At 51.3% G+C, this 10591-nt stretch overlaps 1 long non-coding RNA gene across 1 annotated transcript; it reads right to left on the bottom strand.

The window, feature by feature from the left end:
- Window positions 1-7944: 7944 nt before the first annotated feature.
- LOC147414800 (uncharacterized) lies at window positions 7945-9567 on the bottom strand. The gene is made up of 4 exons (XR_015183819.1): window positions 9370-9567; window positions 9135-9274; window positions 8238-8294; window positions 7945-8041 (listed from the first exon to the last, which is right to left on the bottom strand). It is a non-coding gene; the product is annotated as an uncharacterized LOC147414800 (long non-coding RNA).
- Between the last annotated feature and the right edge of the window lie 1024 nt (window positions 9568-10591).

Raw genomic sequence — 10591 nt, 5'->3', positions numbered from 1 at the left:
CGCTCCCAGAGGGACCTGCCACATCCCTCCCCCCAGCAGTTCTCCCATGGGCATTTCTCAGATGGGCAAGGCTCATTCACACCGGACACTCTCCTCTCCTGATTTACTTCTCGCCACGGCTAGTTTTTTCCACCAAAACCCAGCTATTCACTAAAACAAAAGATTGCCACCAGGAAGTCCTGACCAGTCTTACCTCCAGATTACCCCTCAGGAAGGACATGGTCATGGCTCCTGAGCCATGAAATGAAGGTGATTTTAGCCACCATGGCCAACTTTGCAGCAATGTGCTTGAAGAGTGCTCCTATAACCTGCTTGGGTGGCTCAGCTTGGGGGCAGCAGCCCTCTGCCACAGGCAGCTGGTGTCAGGTGAGGAGAGGAGTATTTTTCATCACCCCAGCCTGTTCCCTGGGACCTGTCTTGTTCTTTTCCTCACCTCCTGATTCACTCCACAACCATTCTCACGTGTGTTGGCTCTCCAGTGCCTTGTAGGCAGTGAGGACGTGCTGCTGCTTTTGCATAATGCAGTTAAAAATCAATCAGCCACGACACGCGAGTCCATTGGAAACCAGGCTTCATTAGCGCCAGCACAAGAACAATTTGTTTTCTTCATTCCATCCAGAGCTGAGCTGATTCTGAGCTCCGAATGCTTTCGCTTGTCACTGCTGTGTTTGTGCTGACTCAGTACATAACTGAAAAAAAAAATATTTAAAAAAAGCTTTAAATGCTTAATGCTAACCATTCTGCTGGCCAGATGAGGACTTCACATTTTGCATAACACATAACAGACCACGCTGTGTTTAGGAACTATTTGCAAAGCACAATAGGATTTTCTTTCATAATTGTTTTTTTCGCTTTAAAGGCGGGAAACAGCCCAGGGTCAGTGCAGGGTGAGGAGTTCCAGGTGTTACTGCAGGGAAAACCAGCTCTTCCTCTGGCTCCCAGCCACAGGCGCTGCTTGTGCTTCGGCTGGAGTACAGCTTCATTAACATGGTCCAGACTGTTGACAGCGCAACATGGGCATCAGGGATTTCACACCAGCTATGTTTGCTCATTTTTAATGCATAAATACTTGTTGCAAGCATTGACATTTGATTTTGACCCATTAAGGAGTGGCTCAGGGGTGACAGCACCTTCTCAGTGGTGCCCTTTTTTGTGCAGAGAGAAGAGACCTGTGTGCTCCTTAGGGAGTCTCCAAAGGCACCACAAGCACTTGCTGAACAGGAATATGCGCCGGGAATGTCATGACCCCTTTCACACACAGCTGTCCCCACTCTGCCCACCAACCTCCTCCTGCGCGGACAAGGCTGTCACCATCAGACCTGAAAGTCCTGTTGCACAGAAATAAAACAAGTTTCCCTGTTTCAAAAGCAGCAGAAGGAGGGAAGTGTCAGCATCCCAGCCGAGCAGGAGTATTGCCATCCGCAAGGGCCACGCGGGGCTGACGGTGGCATGGATGTGTAAGAGCCAGTGCAGCCTGCTGGGCAATCAGGGAAAGAGCCAGGGCCAAATCCAGCCTCGGCATCCGTGCAGACCCACTCGTGCACCCATGGCTTACAGCACCCTTTCAGCAGCGCTGCACCTGGATCCCAGCTTGTCTGCCAGCCTTGAGAGTTGGCCTAAGGTATTATTTTTACACCTCAGTACGTGCAAATAACTCGCAGGGAGTTCTTTGCATCATACCCCTCCCAGCCTGTCAACAAACACATAACCTTCCTGGAATTTTTTGCTTTCTTTGCATCATAATATTTCTAGATCCAGGATGTCAGTCAGCCACCAGGTTTCTCCATTTGCTGCGCATGGTTCAAAGCCGGTCCTGGGGAGTGAAGCAAAAGGACGTGGACGCAGGTGGTGTGGGAGACTCTTCATCTGCAGTCACGGCTTGTCTTTTATAACAAGCACCTTTCCTTTCAGGTCTCTGTATGCAATAAGGGGAGTTGCTCCGTGCCTGGTTTTCTCTCAGGCAGAGGCAAGCAGGTTGCCACACTGCTCCTTGATGTTTGATATTAGAGGTCTGCGCTGTGCTGACTAGGCATTGGGCAGGGAGCAATCATATAAATTACATGCTGTTGTTCCTGGGTCCTGAAACTCTGCTGCTGGAGAGCTCAGAGAGGCCCTGACTCTCTCAGTAAGGAGGATCAGATGTAAACAGGGTTGGGGAATTAAAGAAAACTTTAATATTTTCCTTTAAAGAAAACTTTAACGTTTTTCTTTAAAGAAAACTTTTTCCTTCTGAGTCATACAGGCTTTGCCTGAGGCATCATCATTCCTAGAGAAATTAGTTGACTATCACATGGATTGGCAGGACACAGAGCTGCAATGTAACATTACCTCATTGCTCATGTAACTGGGCTTATGCTTGAACTCCTGGAAACTGGAGAGTCACAGAGGGAGAGCCCAGATCCATACCTGGCTCATTTTACTCTCCTGGGCCAAACATCTTGGCAAAGAGGTTAGGAGAACATTATCACTCAGTCTTGGAAGCAAGCCCCGCATAAAATGCACGGAGATGTCTGGGCGGCCATGTACAAGCCACATATCCGTGAGAAGGGAGTACAGCTAAAAGCAAGGTCAGAATTTTTCCCCATTATCCAGGGGGAAGCCCTAGGATGGGTGACAAGACCGTGGTCTGCAGTGCAGGGTGCTATAAGCTTGCCTTGATGCTTTGCAATTGTTTCCTTGGTGTCTCAAGGGCAGCTGAAGATCCCCCATCTATAGGAGATGCCATGGAGGGGCCCAAAGTCAGCACGGCTTGTTCAGCACCATCTAATCCTAGGGTGCATAAGGGCATGGATAACATAACCAAGTGATTAGAGGAGGAAAAGCCATAAGGAACCCACTTTCTGAGGATATGACTCCACCTTAACGTTGCAGCAAGCTCCACCACTTCCAAGGGGGTTGGTGTCCACAGGGAGCTGCATCCTAGCAGGCCAGACCTGGAGGTCACATCACCCGCTTCACCTTCTGGATGGGGAGAGCTGATTTATAATCAGTCGTTACGGCAGGGTCAGACAAAAGTTACCGGCTTTGCAAGCTGCTGTGTGTCCACAAGCCTGACCTGGGACGTGTGGCCAGGGGGTGACGCCGTGGTGGCCCATCACTGCAGTTCGAAGACTTGCCAGGCTGCCCTGCTCTGCTCATTCACCAGCCGGTGTGGCCTTGGCTCCTTGCCCCAGCAAGAAGCGAGTACGTGCCGCCTCCCTCATTTCTTCCTTTTTTTACTTTTCCTGTTCAGCTCCCACCCAGCTGACAGAGATGCCAGCAGGGCTGGCGGGGACCCAGCGCTGCTTTGTCACTTTGCCAAAGGGGGCTGCAAGTGGCAGCGGGTGGGCTCTGCAGGTGGCAGAGCCTGGTCTGCAGTGGTGCCTCTGTCCTGCCAGGGTCAGGTCAGGTCCAGGGTCCAGCTTGACCCACTCATCCAACGCCCTAATGAGTCACAGGAGGGTGCTAACCAGTGGAGGAGCCCAGCTCCCCTTCACCAGGGCATGGACTGGGAGCAAATCTGCTGGTGCCAGCAGGGCTGTCTGGGCGCAGGGCAAGCACGAGCAAGCTCTGAGGTCCTGCAGCTGAGCATCCCCACCATGAATACTCCCTTCCCCAGCGGCCAAGAGCTGCAGGCAAGCGCTCACCCCAGCTGTGCTGCATCGCCCAGGGGGCTGCAGATCTTTCCCCCTCTCTCCGCTCTCGGTGTTGGCTCCTGCACAGACTTTTTTCCAGATGAGCTTTTGCACGTGTAGCTTCGTCATCCTCTACCCTGGTCTTTATTCCTTCAGCTCCAGCATCTCCACCACCACCAGCCTGATAATTCAGCACCCTCCTTAGTGAGGACAAAAGAGCTCGTGCAAAGCCAGCGGCTCATAGTCCAGCTAAGACCCGTGTCTGATGACGGAGGGTAATGAAGCACCTTGAAGACTCGGGGAGCAACGCAGGGGGCTGCTCAGGGTCTTCTTGCAGCCCCTCCTTCCCCACAGCCAGCCAGTGTGAAGCCCTGAACACAGGCACTGGGCTGGATTTCAGGCAGGATGAGCAAGGCTGTGCCTCCACCACAATTATAAATAGCTGCTTGTGGGCTCCTGGGCTGGCTGCAGCGGCGGTGGCCTGGGCCCAGCCTTCTGCGCCGGGAGCAGATGCATATTTCTGGCTGTGCCTTGTTCTTTTCACAGGCTGTTCCACCTCTACCTCTCGCTGCACTTTGGACGGCAGGTGCATCATGTTTGGGTGAGTGAGTCATCGCCTCTGCCGCCAGCGCGCCCTTTCATAACGCGTGGACGTCACGGCTTTTAAAGAGGTCAGGTTGTTAGTACTCGGCAAAAGGTCCGTCACCCAAAAACCTGTCCTGGTGGATCTGCCGGAGCAAATTGCAGGTTTTCCTTCACGAGAAGCCTGGCACCATTTCTTTGTGGATTTTAGGAATGTGTTGCAGTGAGGTTTGGGGAGTAAAGAGCCTACTCTGCTCTTCCAAAAGAGCAAATGCAGGAGTCCTGGAAGGGTTTGCAGGGGAGAAAAGGGTGCTGAGAAAGTTGTGTATCCTTAGAGTCTTTTTTATGAAAATGAAACCCAAGCAGTTCAGTGAATAAAGCTCTGCTATAGCTTTTAGCTGCTAATTAACATAGCAAAAAGCCTTAATTTACAGATTTTCAGAATGAAGGGACAGGTTGCAGAAGGATGCAGCACAGAGAGGAGCAAGTGTGAGTGCTGTGCAGGAGCAGAAGCAGCGATTTGACTTTCCAAATCGTCCTTCACTTGCAAGACTCAAGTTCTGTTTGGGTTTTGCTTTTCTTATTATCCAGTGCAAAAATAGAAGAGTTGTTTCACAGGAAACCTCTGCCCGGTGCTCTGCAGAGATTAGCAGATCATAAGCTGGTCTGTAAGAATCAGCTTTTCTGGGAAAGTCAGGATTTCTTAACTGTTTCCATTTTTTAGTAGAATGAAAAAGCAGCTTGAAATTTTCCATGAAGAAGGTCACTTGGGAACAGTGGAAAGATTTCTTTTTGATCTCTACCTCAGAGAGGTTTGTTTCCTTAATAGGACACTTTATATAATAAAGCCCCTAGTTGCAAGATGAAAGATTTCATTGTAAAATAAAGGTCCAGCCTTTCTGTTCTGAAATTGTTGGCATTTATAGAAAAATGCCTGCATTTGGGGGCGTCTCTGCGTGAAATGGTATGGAAATCAATTCTTTCTCCACACCTAAGCTCTCTTAGCACCTCTGCTCCTACAAGGCCCCGGATGGCTGCGTGTCATGTGGGGTCCCTGTGGGTACCCCCAGCTGTTGTGAGCAGGCACAGCACAACCCCTCCTGCTCTCCGAGGACCAGCCGAGGTTGTTACATAAAGAAGAGTAAATGTGTGTAAACAACACTTGCTTAAGTAACTCCACGGCTGCCGGTTTCTCTTGCTGGTCTCCTTTTTCTGCTCCACCCCTCCAGAGCCTGACGTGACGGCTGTTCAGCACAGCTCTGTCTGTACTCCTCTCCTAGCTGGCTGAAGGCACAGCAGCTCCAAGGAGCCCCTAGTTGAAGCTTGCAGATGCTTCGCACAAATGAGGTGGTTAAATGAAGTCAGACCTCATGCCCAGCAGCGCTTGGGAAGCTGCTGGCTGTCACGTCTGTGGGCAAGCACCCATCCCGGTGTGCCAAGGTTGTGCTGGGAGATGCCCAGCTCTCCATGGCTGTATCCCACAGGACAGCCACTGTCCCCCTGTGGCTGAGGGTCCTCAGCATCCCCAAAAGCCAAATGTTCCATCCACTTTTTCCCCCCTCTACCAAGGGTTTTCAGAGCCCTAATCCACATGGCTGGTGTGAATGCTCATGCTATATGCCCATTCACGTCGCCTGGCTTCAAGCCAGGGCTGAGATGCAATGAGGACTTGGGGGCAGCAGACAATTTGAAATGGTTTTCACCCCCACAACTTTCTGGGGAAACTTGACCAGTTCAAATCAAGGCAGCACACAGGTGCAGAGGGGAGCGAGCTACATGCAGGGCAAGGTGCTGAAGGGAGGACAGAGAACCTCTCGGCCACTGGAGGAGACGCCTGGACGTTCGCACAGCCAGTCCCTGGGTGTGTTTTGCTTTTTGCTCTTGTGCCACAGGGATCTGGCTGCACACGTCATATTTGCACAGAGCTTAGCACAGTAGCCTGAAGCAGGGACTGTAAAATACAAACAGTAAGAATTTGCCTGGCTGGATGCTCGCCATCAGCCAGCAGTGCGGGGTGTACCCTACACTGGCTCTGAGGGCATGATGATGCTGAGATTTAGGGCAGTGTGAGGACCTGTTGGTGGGGTCAGCTGCAGATGGCCAGTTGCAAGCTTCACCCACTTCAGGAGCTGGGGCACAAGGTGCACAGGACAATTTTAGGGCTTTTAGTTTGTTAGGTGAGATATCTGTCATCAGCTGAAGAGCAGAATCTTGCTTCAGTGAGATGCAACACCTCTCAGCTCCAACTGAGCATCTACAGGAATGCTTGACCTCAGAAAATAGAGTCTGGCACAACATGCTTGAAAAGTTTCAAGTCTTTAACCTAAAAAGCAAAGGCAGGGCTTCCCCTTTTCCAGAGGGAGAGAATTTATTCCAAGAGATTCCCATCCTGCAGGAGCGTGGCCCGAGGGGACTGTAAAATGCCGTAACTCCATATACTATTTGAAAGTAGATTGTGTCTTGTGCAAGAGCCCTGTGTACTTGCACGGAGGGGAGAGTAAAATATGTAAAATAACTCACCACCGAGTTGTTTTACATTAAGGTACCCTTGTTCGCAGAGCAATAAGCTCGGGCACTTAGACTCAGCCTTTGCCTGCCGAAGCCAAACCAGTGCATTGAAACCGAATTTATCCTTTGGGGTTGTTTGTTTTTCCCATCTTTGTGTTTCCCCTTTAATCTTTGGGCTGAATAGTTAAGACAACATTCCTCAGCATCTTTCCTGCTGTTTGTTGTGATTATTCAAGAGCCTGCTGCATTTGTTCCATAAAAACAACATCTAAAGCCACGTTCTGTAGTTTAAAGTAAAATCCTCCACGGTGTTGACTCTTAAACTCGAGTTTGTCTGAAAACTGCATTACTCAGAAAAACACCTTTAAAAATAGACTCCTTAAGGAAAACAAACCGAGGCAGCGACGCAGCGGGGAGAGCTTGTGCGTGTGTTTGCATTGAAGTTTTTATTGACGGTGAGGCTTCTGGGCTTGGTCTAATCCTGCCGGCAGCAGCGGTGGGTCGAGGTGCTGGCACTGCTTTTAAGGGCACAATCCCCACTTCCGAGGTCCCTTTTGGCTGCGGGGCTGGAGCCCGCAGGCAGCCCCGGCTGCGCCCCCCGCACCGCCCCGGTGCGCTCCCGGCCTTACAAAACAGCCGAGCGGTTATGAAACCCGGGGACCCGCTGCCACCCGTCCCGTCCCCGGTAGATGGCGGTACCAGCTCGTTTTTCCCCCTTTTTTTTCCTGGCCCTGCTCCCGGTTCCAGCCCCGAGGAGGCTGCTCACACGCTGAGCCCCCTGCGCTGGGGGCAGCCCTGCAGAAAGGGAGAGTTTGGCTGGTTTTGGGTTTTTTTTCTTTCCCCCTGGTACTGCTTTTCGTATGTTTTCGATAAATTTGAAATCAGTCAGTTGTAAACAGCTCAGCACAGCCCCAGGAGTCTGTCCCCACTCAGGCGGCTCCGTCCCAGAGCAAGCAGCTACGGAGCGGACAGGGAGGATAGTGCTGCTACCTGATTTTGAGGCAGCCGGAGCCCCTGCATTTCTCTCCAGATTCTTTCATGGTCTTGAACAAAACCTGCTCACCAGATCCCGACTCCCTGCCTATTGCCTTTCTTTGGCTGTTTCCTTCTCGGGAGGGACAGAGAGCCCTGGGTAGGTGTGACTGGATGAATAAACAGCATTTCTCTTTGGAGTCCACGAACACCTTTATTTGGCTAAAAGTGGCCAAGGCCTCCCCCAGCACAAGCTGCTGTTTGCGTCCCCACCTCCTTGGTGGGCCCAGGACGTGCACTGCTGCTCCAGCTCAGAAAGGCTAATCCTTGTCTTCCTTCTCATCATCCTTACCGATGCCTTGGTCCTGGGACAGGAACAAAAAGAAAAGGGACAGCATGTGAGGGGAGTGCTGAGTGTTTCACATCCCATCCCCCAGTACCTCTAGGTATTCGATGGCACCCGTAGCCAGCACCCACACTGGGGTTTGGAGGTACAAACCCCACAGGGCTGGTGTGCAGCAGGGCAGCCAGGCCCTAGCACGGAGCTGCTGGTGTGGTTACCTCCTCTAAGTTGCTGTCAGAGCTGCTGCTGCTCCTCCTGTCCTCTTCCCCGTCTCCCTGCAGGGGTGAAGAAAGAAGGATGAGCATCACTGGGGACCCTGGCACCCTGTTCGCTGTTTGAGCTAGAGCCTTGAGTCAGAGAGATCTCTGCTCTGGTGGGTATGTCAAGCCAGGCTTTACACCAATGGTGCTGCTGTGGAACCATGTGTGCCCATGGCCCTGCAGAGACCTCCAGAGCCAAGAGCCAGGATTTGGTGTTACGTGCAGTACAGACAGCAATGTCTCATTTGGGTTGAAATAGGAAGAAAGGAGGGAGAACTAGCTGGGAATATCAGGAGCAAAGGGAGAGCTGTCTCTCAATGGAAAAGCCAGCCACACAGTGTGATTTCTAGGCTCTGGATGGCATAGCTCCATCCACCAGAGGTGTGGGGTTGCCATGGGTCAGACAGCGCTTCCCTTCACAGCCAGGATGTAAATCAGTTGGGGCCGATGCTTTCCAACACCCTACAAGTCCTGGCTGCTGCCTGTGCCAAGCATCCTTCTCCACGGGGCTCGGTGGCAACCTGGGAGCTCTGCATCATTCATGTCCCCACTGCACCATGCTCATCTGTGGAGGTGGTCCTACTCCATAGCTGCCTGCCTCCCCCTGCGGCACCTCGCAGGAGCTGGCCCCATCCCATGTGCTGGGCAGCAGGTGCTCAGGGTGCTGGGTGACACACTGACACCCCACAGACAGTGGTACAGTTAGTCCAGGGGGTCCCCAGCATGACCCCTGGCATCAGGTGGTTTGGGAAGCATTGGGATCACTCTGAGCACCACCCTGGGGATTTCGGGGCTGGAAACTCCTTGGCAAATGGTTCAGCAGCTCATCTGCAGAAAACTCCATCATTCCCCTACCTTTTCCTCTTCCTCCTTCTTCTTCCTCTTGTTCTTGTCTTTCTCTTTTTCTCCCTCAGTCTTTTCCTTCTCCTCTTCTTGCTTCTCTTCTTCCTTGTCCTCCTCCTTCTCCTCTTTCTCCTTATCTTCCCGTCCAAACCCTACAACAGGGCACAGAGGAAGGTTCATTGCCAGCGTGCAGCGTCCAGCACATACAAACCCAGCAGGTCGCCCTGGATTCACGCCGAACACTCACATTTCAGGATTGTCGACATTTCACCGAAGCCAAAGAGCTCTGGGGCACGAGACCGTCACACCTACGGTACAGAGAGGACCTGAAGGAGCAACTGGAGGGTGGAGTAAGGTGAGCTTTTCAGGGATAAAAACTCCTCCCTGGACCCCACCATTTGGTTTTCTCTCCTCCACGGGATAAGAGGCCCTGTGCACTTCCCACCACCGAAAACAACAGGGAAAGGGGTAAAGCAGTCTGTGGCCTCCACAAAAAAAAAAAAAAAAAGGACCAGAACTTGTGGCCATCCAGGCAGCACCCACTGCTTTCTGCCTAGGGAAGCAGCAAGGGGAGAGCGACAGAGGCAGATAGAGAAATCTCAGGGCAAATGTGCAGGGAGATGCCTTAAACACCCCAGGAGCAGGTACAAATTACAAAAATATTTCAAATTAAATAAGGATGAATCAATAGAGAGCAGGTGTTGGAGCTCCCAGGAAGTCCCAGCAGAAAGGAGACCTCCCCTGGGGACAGAGCGATGGCAGGGATGGAGATGGAGACAGCAGCAAACAGAAAAGAAGCCGAGAGCAATGGCAAGAAAACTCCGAGCATTGATTAGGTGCTTGAAAGTTGACAAATGAAAAGAATGATGGCAGCTTGCTTTAAAAATAGCAGGACCAAACAAAGTCCATGAAATAGCCCAGGCAGGTCAAACCCTCCCTCTCAGACACAGATGGCAAAATGGGGCAGAGGGAAGGCAGCAGGGGTGAGGGATCAGGTCCCTTCTGCTCACACGGAAGAGCAGCGTTGTTCTCCTGCCACAGCAGGTAATTGGGAAACAGCTTCTCTTCCAGCCACTGACGAAGGGAGGCAGAATATTAATGCTTTCTTTTAAAGTTTTTCTAGGCACAAAATGACACCATCTGGTTGGTATTTGGGCTTTTAAAAGAGCTGGTTGAAGCCTCTGAGCCAATAACATTGATTTTTATTTTCCAGACAGGTTTTTAAACCCCTGGGATGCTGCAGGGCAGTGGGAAGCAGTGGGGTTTGGGGTGGCATTGGGGGAGAGGCAGGTTGGACGGGGAGGGCAGGAGTGTGGGAAGTGGCTGATAAAGGTGTAATCAGTGCAAAGTCAAAATCTAATTAATAATGAATAGTAATCTAATTCATCTCCATAATTAAGAAGTGCAAATACTAATTGAAAATAATTACGTTTAAAATTAATTTTAAATCATTAAAAATAATCAAACAT

This window comes from Leptosomus discolor, chromosome 10 (assembly GCF_034619465.1).
Source record: "Leptosomus discolor isolate bLepDis1 chromosome 10, bLepDis1.hap2, whole genome shotgun sequence".
NCBI lineage: Eukaryota > Metazoa > Chordata > Aves > Leptosomiformes > Leptosomidae > Leptosomus > Leptosomus discolor.
This window is presented reverse-complemented; position numbering and strand designations above follow the sequence as displayed.